Source organism: Eptatretus burgeri, chromosome 7 (assembly GCF_056783735.1).
Source record: "Eptatretus burgeri isolate ZD-2024b chromosome 7, Ebu_testis_v1, whole genome shotgun sequence".
NCBI classification, from domain to species: Eukaryota; Metazoa; Chordata; class Myxini; order Myxiniformes; family Myxinidae; genus Eptatretus; species Eptatretus burgeri.
This window is the reverse complement of record NC_140967.1, coordinates 59,732,327-59,750,071: the sequence shown is the minus strand read 5'-3', so window position 1 is coordinate 59,750,071 and position 17,745 is coordinate 59,732,327. Positions and strand designations below refer to the sequence as shown.

At 44.5% G+C, this 17,745-nt stretch overlaps 1 protein-coding gene across 11 annotated transcripts in view; it reads right to left on the bottom strand.

Moving 5' to 3' along the window:
• The window catches only part of LOC147023351 (uncharacterized), a 188,104-nt gene extending 171,194 nt beyond the window's left edge, over positions 1-16,910 (bottom strand). For 4 of the 11 annotated variants that reach the window (XR_015060155.1, XR_015060157.1, XR_015060158.1 and 1 more), the window contains exon 1: positions 16,680-16,832. The gene's annotated coding sequence lies outside the window, so the exon portion shown is untranslated. Of the gene's footprint in view, positions 1-16,679 lie in introns of all 11 variants that reach the window. The other 7 variants (XM_085888681.1, XM_085888683.1, XM_085888679.1 and 4 more) reach the window with 2 other exon arrangements.
• Positions 16,911-17,745: the final 835 nt, after the last annotated feature.

Below are 17,745 nucleotides of genomic sequence, written 5' to 3'. Positions count from 1 at the left end.
TACGCTGCCGATTTTGCAGGTTTTCCCACTTTCAAAACACGTAGAGGTCTGTAATTTTTTATCATATGTACACTTCAACTGTGAAAGACGGAATCTAAAATAAAAATCTTGAAAATCACATTGTATGATTTTTAGATCATTAATTTGCATTTTATTACATGAAATAAGTATTTGATACATCAGACAAACAGAATTTAATATTTGGTACAGAAACCTTTGTTTGCAATTTCAGAGATCAGATGTTTCCTGTAGTTCTTAGCCAGGTTTGCACAGACTGCAGCAGGAATATTGGCCCACTCCTCCATACAGATATTCTCCAGATCCTTCAGGTTTCAGGGCTGTCGCTGGGTAACACAGACTTTCAGCTCCCTCCAAAGATTTTCTCTTGGGTTCAGCTCTGTAGACTGGCGAGGCCACTCCAGGACCTTGAGATGGTTCTTACGGAGCCACTCCTTCGTTGCCCTGGCTGTGTGTTTCGGGTCGTTGTCATGTTGGAAGACCCAGCCATGCCCCATCTTCAATGCTCTTGTTGAGGGAAGGAGGTTGTTGGCCAAGATCTCGTGATACATGGCCGCATCCATCCTCCCCTCAATACGCTGCAGTCGTCCTGTCCCCTTTGCAGAAAAGCATCCCCAAATAATGATGTTTCCACCTCCATGCTTCACGGTTGGGATGGTGTTCTTGGGGTTGTACTCATCCTTCTTCTTCCTCCAAACACGGCGGGTGGAGTTTAAACCAAAAAGCTCTATTTTGGTCTCATCAGACCACATGACCTTCTCCCATTCCTCCTCTAGTTCATCCAGAAGGTCATTGGCAAACTTCAGACAGGCCTGGGCATGCGCTGGCTTGAGCAGAGGGACCTTGCGTGCACTGCAGGATTTTAATCCATGACGGCGTAGTGTGTTACTGATGGTTTATTTTGATGCTGTGGTCCCAGCTCTCTTCAGGTCATTGACCAGGTCCTGCCGTGTAGTTCTGAGCTGATCCCTCACCTTTCTCATGATCATTGAGGCTCCACGAGGTGAGATCTTGCATGGAGCCCCAGACCGAGGGAGATCGACTGTTATCTTGAACTTCTTTCATTTTCTAATAATAGCGCCAACAGTTGTTGCCTTCTCACCAAGCTGCTTGCCTATTGTCCTGTCGCCCATCCCAGCCTTGTGCAAGTCTACAATTTTGTCCCTGATGTCCTTCGACAGTTTTCTGGTCTTGCCCATTGTGGAGAGGTTGGAGTCTGATTGATTGAATGTGGACAGCTGTCTTTTATGTAGATAACGAGTTCAAACAGGTGCAGTTAATACAGGTAATGAGTGGAGAATGGGAGAGCTACTGAAAGACAAAACTAACAGGTCTGTAAGAGCCAGAATTCTTCCTGGTTGGTAGGTGATCAAATACTTATTTCATGCAATAAAATGCAAATTAATTATTTTAAAATCATACAATGTGATTTTCAGGATTTTTATTTTTGATTCCGTCTTTCACAGTTGAAGTGTACCGATGATAAAAATTACAGACCTCGATGTGTTTTGAAAGTGGGAAAACCTGCAAAATCGGCAGTGCATCAAATACTTGTTCTCCCCACTATATATATATATATATATATATATATATATATATATATATATATATATATATATATATATATATATATATATATATATATATATACTTTTTCTAACATGGGTGCGTGCATGTGTTCTGCCCAAAAACAGGTTCGGTGCTGCCACAAATCCATTGATTGAGGTATGCTAATCATGGAGGGAAGCAAGAAGTTGATGTTTTTGGTGTTAACTTTTCGTCAAGGCAAATCGTGTGAGAGCAAATTCAACCAAGACTACACAACTTAACCATCAGTGCTCCATCTCATCACCATGCTATCATGTTAATCTGTACCCATATTCCAACAAAGGGTAAAAATCTGAATCAAACGTCTTGCGTGCCATGGCAGCATCAATCAATGCTCTGTCATTTGCATCTATCTTGCTTGTGCTACACTTCAATCACTGATGTAACTAACACTAAGACGCACGCGTGCACGCGCACACGCACACTCTCTATGAGTGACTGACTTTAAAAGAACCCAAACTGAAAGGGGAGTTCCTTGCCAGGGAAAATCATGACACAAACTGTTAAGTCAATTGGCGAAAACAGAGGCGTGTTACAGCATAATTAAAGCTGCAACTACGAGGAGTTGGAGCAGAAATACCAACGTGTAGAGGGGCAAGACGGGACAGGAGCAGACTTGAACAAGAGAAGTGTGGTATGGGAGCCTCATCTCAAGGACATACGCAGATATGTTCGCATATGTGACCATTGGGTGTCAATGGGCCACACAGCCATTGAAAACACAAGTTCCGGTTTGCAGCACTCAGCACCGGTTAGGAGCCGCAAGGAAAGATGCAAGTTACTAGAAGAAGGGCAGCCGAGAGAAGCAGCTTCAGAGTTGCACTATCGGCGGCCATGGACCATTTGATGATAGCTGCATTGCGATGTTGAATCACAGGTTCCAAGGTTCCAAACAATTCCCCCTCTTGTTCTAAGGTAAATACTTTGGATCTCTGGCGGTGCGTCCATGAGGCGCGATATGATCACGGTCAAAATGTCGTGAACACAAACGTGACTGTTTGCTAATGATCAGTTTAGTTTGTCTGCCCTTCCAGCTGGGCTTTTCCCACCATATCTTAGCAGATTTTTCCAGCGATGCAGCAGTCTGATCTCGTGGAAATGTCATCCATGGCTCGCTCACCAGAAACAGATTTTGGTTTTTTTTGGCAGAAAGTGAAGTGCTTAAACCAGATACAATGAAAACACCCTTTTCAGAATTCCTCAGAAAATCCAATGAAGGAAAACAACTTATAAAAGAAAAAGAGCAATCAGAGATTGTAGACCCTCACCAGGACTTGTTTTGTGTGGTGTATTTTGTGTGGCGTTTGTGTACTAGTGTGTTACGTCATTAATAAGAGACATAATTAGAACTGCCACTTTATATCTGTTCGCAGTGATAAACGGGTACCAAGGCGTACTACTTTGATGCAACCCCGCTTTGATTGGACACCTGACCCATGACGTTTTTTATTATTATTCAATTGAATTCAGAATGTGATTAAAATAAATTCAATCCAGATCAAATGGAAGACCAAATAGGGACAGTCCTGCATTGGAGTAATCAAAAGGAACCAGAACAAACAAAAAGCAAAGATGGAGTCATCAGGAGGAACCTGGATAGGATTTGCATTTCAGCGGCTCCTCCTCTACCTTCAAACCCATCCAGGCGCAGACAAGTGAGGCGTATTCAAAAAAATTGAAAAAACTAACAAACAAAGAAATCCACATCAAAAAATTAAATAATGCTGGCTACCAGACTGTGTGTCTGATCAAGTTGAAATTTAAAACATGTGTTCCCCATCACGACTGGAGCACAATTGTGAAGTTTCACGTCAATTTATTAAGCGGTTCCAGAGAAAACATTATTTAATATTATTCTTCAATCCAATATGGCGGTCAAACAATGTGACATCAATTATTCCTCAACAACATTGTACATGCATGCCTTGGGGAACATTTATGTTAAGTTTCCCCTCGATCTGTCCAGCTGCTCTGGAGAAGATTTTTTATATGTTTTAGGGTAAATCCAATATGCCTGCCAAACCATGTGACCGATGATGTCATATATGTGAACCTTTTATTCCTCGTGGATAGGTGGTCATGTGTGTCAAGTTTTGCCTTGATATATTCAGCTATTTCAGAGAAGATTTTTGAAGGTTTAAAAAAACAAAAAAATAAACCAATGTCACCCGCAGGGTGACCCGTATCTTGCCAAAAGGTGACCACGTGTGACTTATTTAAGGTCACACTGAGGTGAACAGAGCTGCTATCCACCAGGAGCGACTCCTTGAGGAATATCTGCCTACGAGAGATTCCGATGAGAATCGTTCTACAGCGTGACCATGAAAAATATGCGTTTGCCTCATAACGTCACCAAATGACGTCATAACGTCTCAAGCTTGACATATCTAGAAAGCACTCATCGAGGTGTTCAATTTGAGGTACTACACGATATGGTTCCTAAAACTTGAAAATTTGACGTTGGGGTCAAATATGTTTGACTTCAGCCACTAACCATGAAGGTCAAGGCCAATCGCCACCAAAAATTAATCAGCTAAGTGCCAGACCATGAACTATATTCCCATGAAGTTTGAAGACGATCCGATCAAAATTACTCAAAAATAAGGGTTTCGTCGACTCCCCTGATTTGCGACAAAGTGACCTTGACCTTCAAAATTTTATGTGCTGAAAGAGACCTCTATAGGACTCTGATATGCGAAGTTACAAAAATTTCCAATGATAACTGTGCTCTGTAGAGTGATCGATACATGATTAGAGACAAAAAAAATGAAGGTCAAGGCCAATCGCCACCAAAAATTAATCAGCTGAGCACCAGACAATGAACTATATTCCCATGAAGTTTGAAGACTATCCGATCAAAATTACTCAAAAAATAAGGGTTTCGTGGACTCCCCTGATTTGTGACAAAGTGACCTTGACCTTCAAAATTTTATGCGCTGAAAGGGACCTCTATAGGCCTCTGATATGCGAAGTTACAAAAACTTCGAATGATAACTGTGTTCTGCAGAATTTTTTTAATACGTGATTACAGACAAACAACAACAAAAAAAAAAAAAAACATACAAGCTGACTAACATATCTTGCAAAAACTTCGTTTTGGCAAGATAACAATATGGCTGCCGAATTACCTGACTGATGACATCATCAAAAATGTTTTTGTGGACCATTTTATCCCGAGATGACCCTCAAAAGTTTTCATACTGATCGGATGTAGCGTTCTACATATGCCATCATGACATCATTAGGAAGGCACCGACGAAATCATAAAAATAAAATAAAATCACACTATTCCCCATGAGGAGTACTTGCCATGTGCCAAGTTTCATTTTTTTCCTTAGTGTGGTTTCAAAGATACAGAGGTCTAAAGATTTATGTTTTTCCAATATGCTGCCACACCACATGACCTATGACGTCATAATTATTAAAACATTCCACATGAGGAGTTGCACCAATGGTGAAAATTTTGTCAATCCGATAAGCGGTTGAGGAGAAAAACACGGAAGTTCTATGTGGACAAACAAAGACAGACAGCCAAACGGACCCAAATGCTACACCCTCTCCTAAGGCGAGAGTAAAAAAAATAGCTCCAAGTAGGCTGATGGTCATCTCTTGAAAAAGAAAAGAACGTTCCAACCGAGATTCAAACCCATGCCGACTATCTCCTGGTACCGAAAGTTACAGGGCAAGACTTCGGGGAACCCCAATCCGAAATCAAAAAAATCTAAAACCGAGGGAGTGTGTGTATGTATATATATGTATATATATATATATATATATATATATATATATATATATATATATATATATATATATATATATATATATATATATATATATATATATATACATACATACATACATACATACATACACACATCTATATTAATATTTCGGCACGCCCCTTTTTTTGTTCCACCATTAGAATTTTGTTACTGCATGAAATGAAACGAGCTTTGACATATATAGTAATGATATTATTGTCTTCCTTAAGAGGCCCTCAAAATTCGTTTTGATGATTATGGTAGTTAAACCGATATTATTTTAATATTTCGGTACACCCCTTTTTTTGTTCCACCATCAGATTTTTGTTACTGCATGAAATTAAACAAGCTTTGACATATATAGTAATGATATTATAGTCTTCCTTAAGAGGCCCCTCAAAATTCGTTTTGATGATTATGATAGTTAAACAGTTAAAAAACTCCATTTGCAAAATGTGAGGAATTATTGCACAAAAAAGAAATTAAAATGTTTCCCATTTTTTAGAGGACCATTAAGATGAGTTCGGCTCATAGAATCACGCTCCATTTGGGGAGAAAACAGTTGAGTTCATACCTGAGGAATTTGCACTTTCCATGTGCCGTAGTTTCTTCACAAAACCATGACTTTCTGACTAAGTACAAAGTATTTCTTTGCTTTTTTTATACATGGTTGCCGTTTTGAAATTTTCATCGACCGATACCCGCTGCCCAGCCGGACCAACTGCCAACAAAGTATCGCCCGGTCAGTTACGGTTAAACCCAAAATCATGATCATCGTTTTAGTGTGGAGGTGAGTACTGACAGTGTACTTGGGTCTTTTCCGGGTGGGTGCGGGATTGAGCACGTGCACATAAAAATCTCGGGTCTCCGCATAGTGGCGTACAGACTTAAGTCGTACTTCTGTTTACTACCGTAGATCACAGAACCATCCGATCGACATGCTGTTAACAGTTTCAGAATCAGCTAAATTCTACAACATATGAATATGTAGACGAAACTGATCCGGACATTTGGATCACTTTAAAGTAGGGTGCCCTGTAATTTTAATGCGCTCTATGGATCCTCCGGAACTCACGAATGGTTCACGTTGTGTAGTCACTAAACTATGTGGTAATGTCATCGAAGTGGAGCTACTGCAGGACAGTCGAAGGGGAAAACCTGAATGATAATCAATGGATAAAAATGATATAATATATTGTTTAAAATACATTCATGCTATCTGTCTTTTACCATATGTTGCCAGTGACGCCCGTCGAAGACGGGCACCTTTACTAGTACATATATATATATATATATATATATATATATATATATATATATATATATATATATATATATATATATATATATATATATATATATATATATATATATTTGCCTGGTATTGGCTTCGTGACTTGGGCAGTGGCTTGGGATCCCAGGGTCCTGAGTTTGAGTCCCGTTGGCTACTGAATTAACACCAGGGGGTTGACTCAGCCTGTCATCCTTCCGAGTTCGGCGAAATGAGCACCAGTATGGGAACAGGAGCACTGCATCAGCGGCAGAGCTGCGCCCCTAACCAATAATGCAACCAGCAGCCAAAAAAAGGCAGCACACGATTGGAGTGTGTGTGTGTGTGTGTGTGTGTGTGTGTGTGTGTGTGTGTGTGTGTGTGTGTGTGTGTGTGTGTGTGTGTGTGTGTGTGTGTGTGTGTGTGTGTGTGTGTGTGTGTGTGTGTGTGTGTTAATCATTGCGACCTGTTGCAAGCCAAGGCATGAATGAGCAGGCAGAACAAAATGATGAATTAAGTGCCCAGGGAGTTAACCGAGGACGCCTTAAGATACCAGTGAGGTGGCCGAGAATATGCCTGAAAAAGTATATAATTAAATAAGACCGTTAATTATCTCAAAAAACACCAATTTTTCACTCTTGCACTTTCCTTGGAGCTCCATTAGTATATATGCAAAGTTTCAGGCTGCAAGGTTTCATGGTTTTGGAGTTAAGGACACACACACACACACACACACACACACACACACACACACACACACACACACACACACACACACACACACACACACACACACACACCACAAAAGTCCTGGTGAAGTTCTGCAAACTCCAATTGCTATTTTTCTTGTTTAATCATCGCAATCATCAAATTTATGTTGCCTTCCTTTCTTCGCAAATCTCCTCACTGGGAACCGATCCGCCGTATCGCCATCGAAGCTTAAAGAGCGCTCGCTAAGTGCCTTAACCATTCGAACTAACACTCCAACGAAACGGTTCAAGAAAATTTAAAAACAGAATGTTTAATTTTTACCTCCACCAACGAAGGTGAAGGAGGTTGTTTTCACCCCTTTCTGTCTGTTTGTCTGTCTATTTGTTTGTCTGTTTGTGTATAGGATATCTCAAATATACCATCAGAGATGGGGAATCCCCCGCCATTTAATGAAAAAGGTCATACATATTCCAGATAATGAGGGAGGTGAATTGGAAACAAGACAGATCAGGTCAGGTATGGGAGCATGTGCTAGAACAGCACGTCGCTGCGTCCACTTTCCGCCGGTACTCCAGGGGCCTCCGTCTGGCATTCCCCCAGGCAGATGCCAGGCCCATCCCCATCTCCTTGAGATGCTGGTCAACCTGCTGCAACCACGAGGCACGTGGTCGGCCCATTGGCCTCCTCCATCACAAGACTCCCTCGCTGAGAGAATCTGGTGAGCAGGATCAGCGTCAGGAAAACGAGCCACTTGTCCATACAGCCGCAACTGACGCTCACGGACCATGCAGGTAACAAATCTCATCAGAGTCTCTCTCAGCAACCGCTCGTTGGACACAAAATCTGACCAGCGATAGCCAAGGCTTCTCCGAAGAGACCTGGTACCAAAGGAATTAAGTCTCAGTCTCAGATCCTTGGTCAGAGTCCAAGTCTCGCATCCATAGAGCAAGACTGGAAACACCAAGGACATGAAGACTCGGACTTTCGTCCTCCCGCACAGGTACTGGCAGCCCAACACCCCATGATCCAGTGAATCCATGACTCCCCAGGCCTGACCCAGACGTCTATTGACCTCTGACTCACAGCCAGCAGAGACATGAATATCACTGCCAAGGTAAGTGAATCTCTCCACGACCTCAACATCCTCACCACAAACAGACACAGACAGGACAGCAGCATCCACGATGTCATTGAAAGCCTGGATCTTAGTTGTGACCCAAGAAACCCGTAATCCCAGCGGCTCCGACTCCTCATTCAGCACCTCGAGGGCCCCAAAAGGATATCTAAAGTCTCCGCAGAGATGACTGCATCATCTGCGAAATCAAGGTCCGAGATCTTGACATTCCCAAACGATGCACCGCAGCTTGATCTTTCCGACATCCTCCCTAAAATCCAGTCCATACAAGTGCTGAAAAGTGTGGGGGCCAGTACACACCCCTGACGAACTCCAGTAACAACTGGAAATAAGTCAGAGATGGTACCACCACACTTCACAGCACTCTCAGTACCAGAGTAGAGTTCAGACATCAGATCGATCAGTTTTGGTGGCACCCCACGAAGACCAAGAATCCTCCAGAGGGCATCCCGATTCACTGAATCGAACGCTTTAGAGAGATCAACATAGGCTGCAAGCAGCCCCTGCCGAAACTCTCGTCTGCGTTCGGTGAGGACACGAAGAGCAAGGATACGGTCAATCGTTGACCTCTTTTGTGTAAAGCCTGACTGCTCTGGACGCTGGTGCTCAAGCAGATGGTGGCGAACCCCATCAAGAATTATCCGGGCAAAGACCTTGCCCGGCACTGAGAGCAGCGTCACCCCTCGGTAGTTGTTGCAGTCTTGGCGATCACCCTTCCTTTCCAGAGAGGGACAAAAAGGCCACTCTTCCAATCAGTTGGGATGATGCCTGTGTTCCAGGCAGAGCACAAAACTGCATGCAACGACACGAGTGCAGCATTTCCACCAGCCTTGAGAAGTTCAGCATGGATGCCACAGATCCCTGGAGCATTACCCTGTTTCAACTGGTTCACCACAGCCCGTGTTTCCACAAGCGAAGGTGGACCACAATTGATTAGAGGATCAGCAACAGGGATTGTAACACCATTGACGTCCAACTCGACAGCTGGTGGATCAGCCTGGTACAACCGCTCAAAGTAACCGGCCCAGCGGGCCTTCACTTCAGACTCCTCTGTTAAGAGCCTACCACTCTCTGCTCTCACTGCAGTGTTCCGAGGGATGGGCTTGGATGAACGCAATGCGCGAATTCCCCTGTAAGCGGGACGAGCATCACCTGTCCACAGGTGATGCTCTACCCCCTCACAGATTCCTCGCACATAGGCCTCCTTGTCCACCCTTAGTGCACGTATAGTTTTACGCCTCAGCTCCCTGAACAGCTCAACTCTGCCATTCAGTCTGGCCCTGCGACTCTGGTCAATGGTATCCAGTGTCCCTTGAGAGACAAAATTCTTCTTTGCCCTGCGGTGAGTTCCAAGAGATCCACCGGCAACATCAAGGTCGGTGGTCTTGAAGGTAATCCATAACTCTTCAGGACCCCCCAAAGCACCCAGACACCCAAAATGTCCACTCAGCCTGTTCGCAAACTCCTCAGCTACTCTCTCATCGTTGAGCTTGCCAACATCCAGCCTAGGCTGGGATGGTACCATTCTGCAGGATTTAAGGTGCAGCTTTAGAGTTGCTACAACAAGCCAGTGGTCAGTATTGAGGAACTGAGCACTCCGGTAGACCCTGCAGTTCTGGATCATCCTCCAGCGACCGTCAACGAGGACATGATCAATCTCCTTTACCACACCGCCAGCGTTGGAATACCAAGTCCAGCGATGAGTTTGTGCGCGCTGAAACCATGAACCGGCCACCCTAAGTCCATGACTTTTTGCAAAGTTAAGGAACTTAGTGCTATTCTGGTTCATAGTTCCTCACCCATGGGGACCAACACACGTCTCATAACCATCCATATCAGTTCCAGTCGATGCATTGAAATCCCCCAAGACTAGAAGTGTATCTTGTCTGGGGCACTGATCAACCACAGACTCGAGCGTGGCGTAGAATGTGTCCTTCACTGTGAGGTCACTCACCTCAGTCGGAGCATAGACAGAGACCAGGGAAATGACACCCAAGGAGTGACAAATCCTTAGTCTCATAATACGCTCGTTGACCGGTGTTACCTCAATTATCATTGGGGTCAGCTTATTGGACACAGCTACAGCAACTCCATGAGTATGGTAACCATCAGAGCGACCACACCAATAGGAGGTGTAACCACCCACCATTATCTTTCCGCAATCCGGTCTCCGAACCTCAGAGAGTGCTGCAATATCGATGTCCAAACGCTTGAGCTCAGATGATAACAAAGACAGGTGGTCATCCTCTCTTAGGGATAGGACATTCCAGGCACCCACCTGAAGGGACCGCCTCAGGTTAACCCAAGGAGACCGCCGTCTGGTGGACGACACCTCAGCACCACTCCGACACACTCTCCCGCAATCTGACCCAGGGAGGTTACCCCGTGGTTTCCCTCCTTTCATCGAAGATTGGGGGTCCCGAAGGCTTTGCCCCAATCCCGTCATCCTGTGAGCTGCCCTGCGAAGGGAAGCTGCACAGGAGGTATTCCCACAGAGTGGGTTTTCAGATTTTTTTGCGTTTGTGTGTTTTGCGGAATGAAGGATTTTACGGTGGCCAGAGTGCAAATCCTGCCACCAACCTCCTAATAAAAAAAGTAACCCAACTGCAGGAGGACGTCCGCAGACACAGTTGGGCACTAGATATGGATGGCCGTTGGCTCACAAGGAGCTCCTCCGCCCTTTGACAGGTTTTATTTTTAATCCTGCTGGGTGTCCATATCCAAACACCCTCCTCACCAGAGCAAGTTTGTTTGAAAGAATTCTCAGGATGAGTTGATGTTGGAGAAAGTAGTGTTGGGAGACCACTCTTGAAGTTGGATGGCTGCTTGGAGACCCTGCCAGTCGGCTTGAGTGAAATTCCAGACTTGACGGCGCTGAGGTTGTTCTCTAATAACAGTCAGAGAGATGTTTACTTTGAAAAGCATGTGGTCAGAAGAACCGATTGGAGCAAAGGAAGAACAGCAGATATTTTCAGGGAAATTTGCCAAAATAAGATCCAGAAGAGATGGAGTACCATTGGTTGAGATCCGGGTCAGGAAGTTGACCGATTTAGTCAGTCCCAAGGAGTCACAGAAGTCTTTTGCTGAAGTGCCATGACAGTTAAGAGAGGTACCCACACCCAGCCAACTGGCATGATGACAATTGAGGTCTCCATATATGAGGAAGAGAGAGTTCGGATGACAGGATAGAAGTTGGTCTTTGTTTTTGGATCGTGCGATGTAAATGGAGTCATTACTGTTTGGTGGACGGAACAACACACATATAAACACGAGGTGGGAGTGGAGGGGAAGCCGTAGCCAGAGGTATTCCTGGGGGTGTGGGGGAGTGAGAACAGTGCATGGAGAGTGAAGAAGAGTCTTTGATGAAAGAGCAACTTCTCCACCAGGACGAGTCTCAGGTCTGTTATCCCGGACGAGGGAGTAACCAGGGAGAGATACAAGGGAGTTGGAGACGTCTTGAGGGAGGAAAGTTTCTGTTGGGCAGATTATGTCTGATTTTTCAATGGCAACCTGTATGGAAAGATCTGTCAAGTTTGTGCGAAGGCATCAGATATTTGTGGTCCACACTGTTAATAAAGAGGTTGGGGAGGAGGCTTTGGGTGCAGGGGAGGATAGGGGGAGGGAGGTGGAGGTTAGGACAAGGGAGGAGGGGGGGAGGTGAGGAGAGTTGTTGAAAGAGTGTGGGGGATTGCAGAAGAGCTTGGGGAGGGAGCCGGGTGAGGAGGAGAAAAGGCTCTGTGCTGCTGGGTTGAGGTATAGTGGGGAGTAATAAGAAAGGGGGCAGAAGGAAGTTGAGGATTTGAGGAGGTGGAGTGATGAGATGAAGGAGAGAGGGCAGGGGAAGGAGGCAGCTTTGTGGATGAGAGGGGGGGGCAACTTTGAGAAGGGCAAGTGAGGGGGGTGAATGGTGGGAGAAGGGGGAGTGGAGAGTCGAGGGAGAAAGGTGAGAGGGAAGCTTGGAGGGGGGATAGTGTGATGGTTGCTTTGAGAGGGAGGGTGAGAGGGGTGAATTGGCACTGAAGTTGGAAAAAAATGACGATTGAAGGAAAGCAAACATGCAAAGCAAACTGGGTTTTTTATTTTTAGCTCTGAAATGCAATTAAAAACATTTCTTGAGGGATGCAATAAAGGCGAATTAAGAGAATGGGGAGAAGAAATTGTAACAGACTTTGGACTTTTTAGACAAGAGATGAAGAAGAGGTCGAATTGAGAGCAGTCTGTTGAAGTAGAAAAAGAGTTGGGAATTATGATGCAGTCATGAGAACCACACGTGTGAAAGAGGAAGATGAAGCATTATAAGAGATCGTTTATATTATTATTTGATAGAGATTGCATAAGATTAGATAAAGGAAAGGTTGAAGAAAAGATTGTGAGGTGAATGGTGAATTTGCATCGGTAAATGCAGAAGGTGGAAACAGATCACGTGGTTATGGGAGGTGTATCGTTAAAAGTGAACTTATTAATTTATTTATTATAAAATAAGGGACATTTTCACAAAAGCGGGTCAGGTAACGGTAAAGAGCAAACTCAAAAATCAACTTTCTTTGATATTCTCAAAATAGTGCTTGAACCCCTTATAAGGCCGAGAAAAATGTTCAAATGATGTCAGCAATGCGGGATCACCATAAAGCCTCTGCACTGACTGGGCAATATATGCTTGATAAAAATTCTCGAACAGTCTTTACCGTTACCTGACCCGCTTTTGTGAAAATGTCCCATAAGGCTTGTGTAAGATTTGGAAAAGGAAGGTTGAAGTAAAATCGTGGAGGTGTATGGAGGAGGAGGAGGAGGAGGAGGAGGAGGAGGAGGAGGAGGAGGGGGAGGAGGAGGAGGGGGAGGAGAAGTTGAAGAATCAGTACTCATGGGAATGCAGGGAAAATGGGTTGTTGTTTTTTTTTTTGTTTGTTTTTGTAATTTAAGACAAGAGACAGACTGTGTATTTGGGAGAGATAGACGGGGGGGGGGGGGGTAGGGGGTGTTGCGAAAAGTGGGGAAAATAGGAATTGATGGTAATTGGGAAAAGAATACAAATAAAACGATTGTACACCAAGAGGAGAAGGATGAGCAGGCCTCAATAAGCCTGAAAAGACATGGTCAACGAAAATTCACAAAATAGCACGATTTTTGAAACAAAACCGAATTAGGAACACACAGTAAACATGTAGGTGAGAAAATAAACAGTTAAAACGTGACAAATAACGACCGGAAACTTAACTGTGAGAAAGTCGGCAGAGACCCTTGAGAGAAGCTGCTGTTGCTGCAAACCCAGAACCGGAAGCGTTTATCAAAATTGCAATGTATGCAGCGATTTGTAGGTATGATTATGAGACTATATATATATATATATGTATATATATATATATATATATATATATATATATATATATATATATATATATATATATATATGAGTGAGGAAAGTGAAAAGGAAAAAAAAAACTGTCGTTAAGAAATCGTTGCAGCCTGTTCCAAAGTCGAGGCATTGTTGAGCAGAACAAAAAATGGTGGCTTAAGACTTGTGAACTGACGGGGGCTGACCAAGATGGCGCACCGCCATCTTTGTCAGGCATATTTAGATTTTTCGTGATGAGCACCCCCTATCCCTAATTATCTTCCCTAATTATCCCTAAATTATCTTCAAAAGGGGTGTTTAAATTAACCCAAACACCCAATTTTCATTTATGAACAACCTTGGAGTTCCCTGACTATGCATACAAAGTTACTAGGTTTCATTGTTTTCGAGTTATGGAGGAGATGGACGAACAGACTGACATTTATTATTATCGATAATTTACATCAACGATTTGGATAGTGGGGTGGAGTAGGCTTTCAAAATTTACAGATGGCATAAAGCTTGGAGATAAGATGGATAGCAGAGGGGGTGGGGATCAGATTCAGGAAAGTATGGATACTTGCATAGATTGGGCAAAAGATTGGCAGATGGAATTCAACCTGAGCAAGTGTAAGGGGCTGAGGATGTGGACGGGGAAGAATATTGAAAAGAGAGATTACATGATGCAAAGGCAAAAATTGGAGTGTGTCACACAGAGGATCTGTGTACAAGAATCCAAGAATCCAAGAATCCAAGATCTGTGTACAAGAATGTGTGATCCAAGAAGGATCTGGGAGTGGTAACAGATACAGTAGGTACGCAGACAGCAAAGTGCCAGGCAGCCACGAGTAAAGCAAACAGAGTTTTTGGTTGTACTCGGAGGGGATCAATTATAAATCAAAAGAGCTGGTTTTTGCATTGCACAATAATTTAGTGAGGCCACATCCAGAATATTGTGTGCAGCTTTGGTCACCACAACTGAGAAAGGCCATCTATCATACAGAGGGTTCAGCGCAGGGCCACTAGATTGATTCCGAGCATAGCTAAACTCAGCTATGAATAGCGGCTGAAGAAGACAGGACTTTATGCACAAGTTAGGAAGAGGTTACGAGGAGATATGGTAGAGATGTTTAAGATAATGAAGGGTATCGACAAAATAAGTGCAGAATAATTATTCAGCAAAGGAGAGTGATAGGAGCAGGGTGATAGCCTGAGAATAAAGAGGAGGGGGATTAAAACGGTTATATGGCAGGTTTTTTTACTCAGTGAGTAGTTAATGCATGGAATGGTCTCCCTGGAAAGGTTGTGGCAGCAGAAACAATAGATAAGTTTAAATTGGAATTAGATAGGTACCTGGAAGTATTGGAGATAATGTAGGGATGTTGGTCAAACTTTTTGGTATTTGAGCATGGATGGGTGATTGTGTTGATGTGTATGGTGTTCTTTGATGTCTGGTGTTGGCTTAATGGTTCGGGTGGTGGGCTTGGGATTCTAGGATCCTGAGTTCAAATCCCCCTTGGCTGTTGAATTAATACCAGGGGGGGGGGGGGGGTTGACTCTGCCTGTCATCCTCTGAGGTCGGCAAAATGAGTACCAGCTTGCTGGTATCCTGTGTCAGAGTGGCAACCTGTCTAGTATTGTACCCAATAGCCCAGGAGACTGCTTAGGCAGCACCAATGTTCTGTACAGAGTATGGTCCCAATTGATGATTGGAAGCATTGGAGATAGTAGAGGGATGCTGGTAGGACCTTTTAGGAACTCGAGCATGGATTGGTGATCGTGTTGATGTGTATGGTGTTGTTTGAAGCCTGGTGTTGGCTTAATGGTTTGTGTGATGTGCTTGGGATCCTTAGGTCCTGAGTTCAAATCCCGCTGGGCTAGTGAATCAATACCATGTGGGGTTGACTCAGGCTGTCATCTTTCTGAGGTCGGCAAAAATGAGGACCAGCTTGCGAAGCTGGGATGTCTCGTTGTGTGCCCCGATTTGGAATAGGTACACATTTGGAATTTGGAATAGGAATATCCCTGCATGTCGAGGTGACTAAAGGGTTGGCATCAGGAAGGGCATCTGGCCATAAAAACATTGCCTCAAAAAGGGAACCATGATAGAAGATCATCATGGGACCCGCAAGGCAAACCTCTGCTTTTGCTGGGAAAAATGGCCTTAAAATGTTTGTGTGTTGTTGTTTGTGGAGGTTTCATCAAGGGATGTTGTGTGGTGGATGGGTGTTTTACACTCAAGAACTGCCTTCCTCCACTACCACCCCCTCCCCTCCGGGAAAGAGGGGAGGAGGAGGGGGAGGAGGAGGGGGAGGAGGAGGGGGAGGGGGAGGAGGAGGAGGAAAAATACGCAACAACAAAAAAAAAAACTGCATTTAACATTTTTATCTAAATCGTGTTGGTGTTGATGTGGCGCAGACATGACGAGCTGAATGGCCTCGTCCTGCGTCCAATTTCCTTGTGGACAACAACCGAAGTTGGGGGCGGGAAACAAACCAAGACTAGATAGGCCAAAGGTCGGTGCAGTCCACGACAGCCGTTTCCCCGCAAGACGAAACAAAACCACGTTTGTCCGTGAATGAACCGAAAAGATAAGATGGAGAACATTGAAACAGAATGTTACATTAAAAACGTACGTTCGTACAGAAAAACTAAACCGGTACGTGAGGCAACGGCGGCACGTAATATCGAACACGCATTCCAACGAGCCGAATTAATGGATATAATCCACACATAACCATCAACAGTCCACTCACAGCGCAAACAATTTACAGAAAAACCCATCAGATTCCAGATTCGATGTTACCTCGAAATCCCCACATGTTTAAAACACCACGAACATACCTCACGGTCGCCATTTCACACAGCTGAAAACGCTCACAGCGCATGCGCACAACTGTGGGGCGAACCTCGTGCGCGATGACGTCAGCACGTCCCTCCAACGACCGATTTCCCTTCCTCCGCAAGAATACGTCAACATGCACGCACTAACGGTTTGAAAACACTCTCCAAATAGTCATCATTTGAGACGCTACATTGCTGACCCATCGCCCTCGCAGCCCTCTCGATCCCTCCAAAATCCTGCATTAATTATGTGTGTCAGCCCGGGATGCGTGTGAATTTGGCCATTTGTTCCCCTCATTGTTCCCAACCGTGAACTACCTCGGCTGAGGTAAAATAAAACCGTTAGGGAACGAGCACTGTACATTCATTCTGCCGTCTATGGAAATTTTCTATGTCTGAACAATATATATATATATATATATATATATATATATATATATATATATATATATATATATATATATGTGATATGGCATTATTTACACGGGAAATAAATACAAAATCAATTTTCAACTCACCTGAACATGAAACCTTTCCACCTTTTGTGTCTCCTGGCAAAGCGACAGGCGTTGCTAGGCAACGCTGGGTCCTTCCTTCCTCCTACCCCTTCCCCTGCCTCCTCTCACCCCACTCCTTCCCGTTCCTCCTCTCACCCACCCACCCCTCCCTTCTCACGCACTTCCTTTTCCTCCTCCCACCCCTCCCTCCAGATTCACACTCCACCCTTCCCCTCCCTCTTCCCACCCCACTCCCTCCTCACACCGCCACATTTTCCCTCCCTCTTCCTACCCCACTGCTTCCCCTGCCTCCTACCACCCCACCCCTACTCCCTCCTCTCACCCCACCCCTCCCTCCAAACTCCCACCACACCCCTTCTCCTCTCATATCCACCCTTCCCCTCCCTCTTCTCACCTCCCCCTTTCCCTCCCTCCTACCACCCCACCCCCACTCCTTCCTCTCACCCCCTCCTCCAGACTCCTATCTCACCCCTTCTCCTCTCATATCCACCCTTCCCCTCCCTCTTCTCACGTTCCCCCTTTCCCTGCCTCCTACCACCCCACCCCCA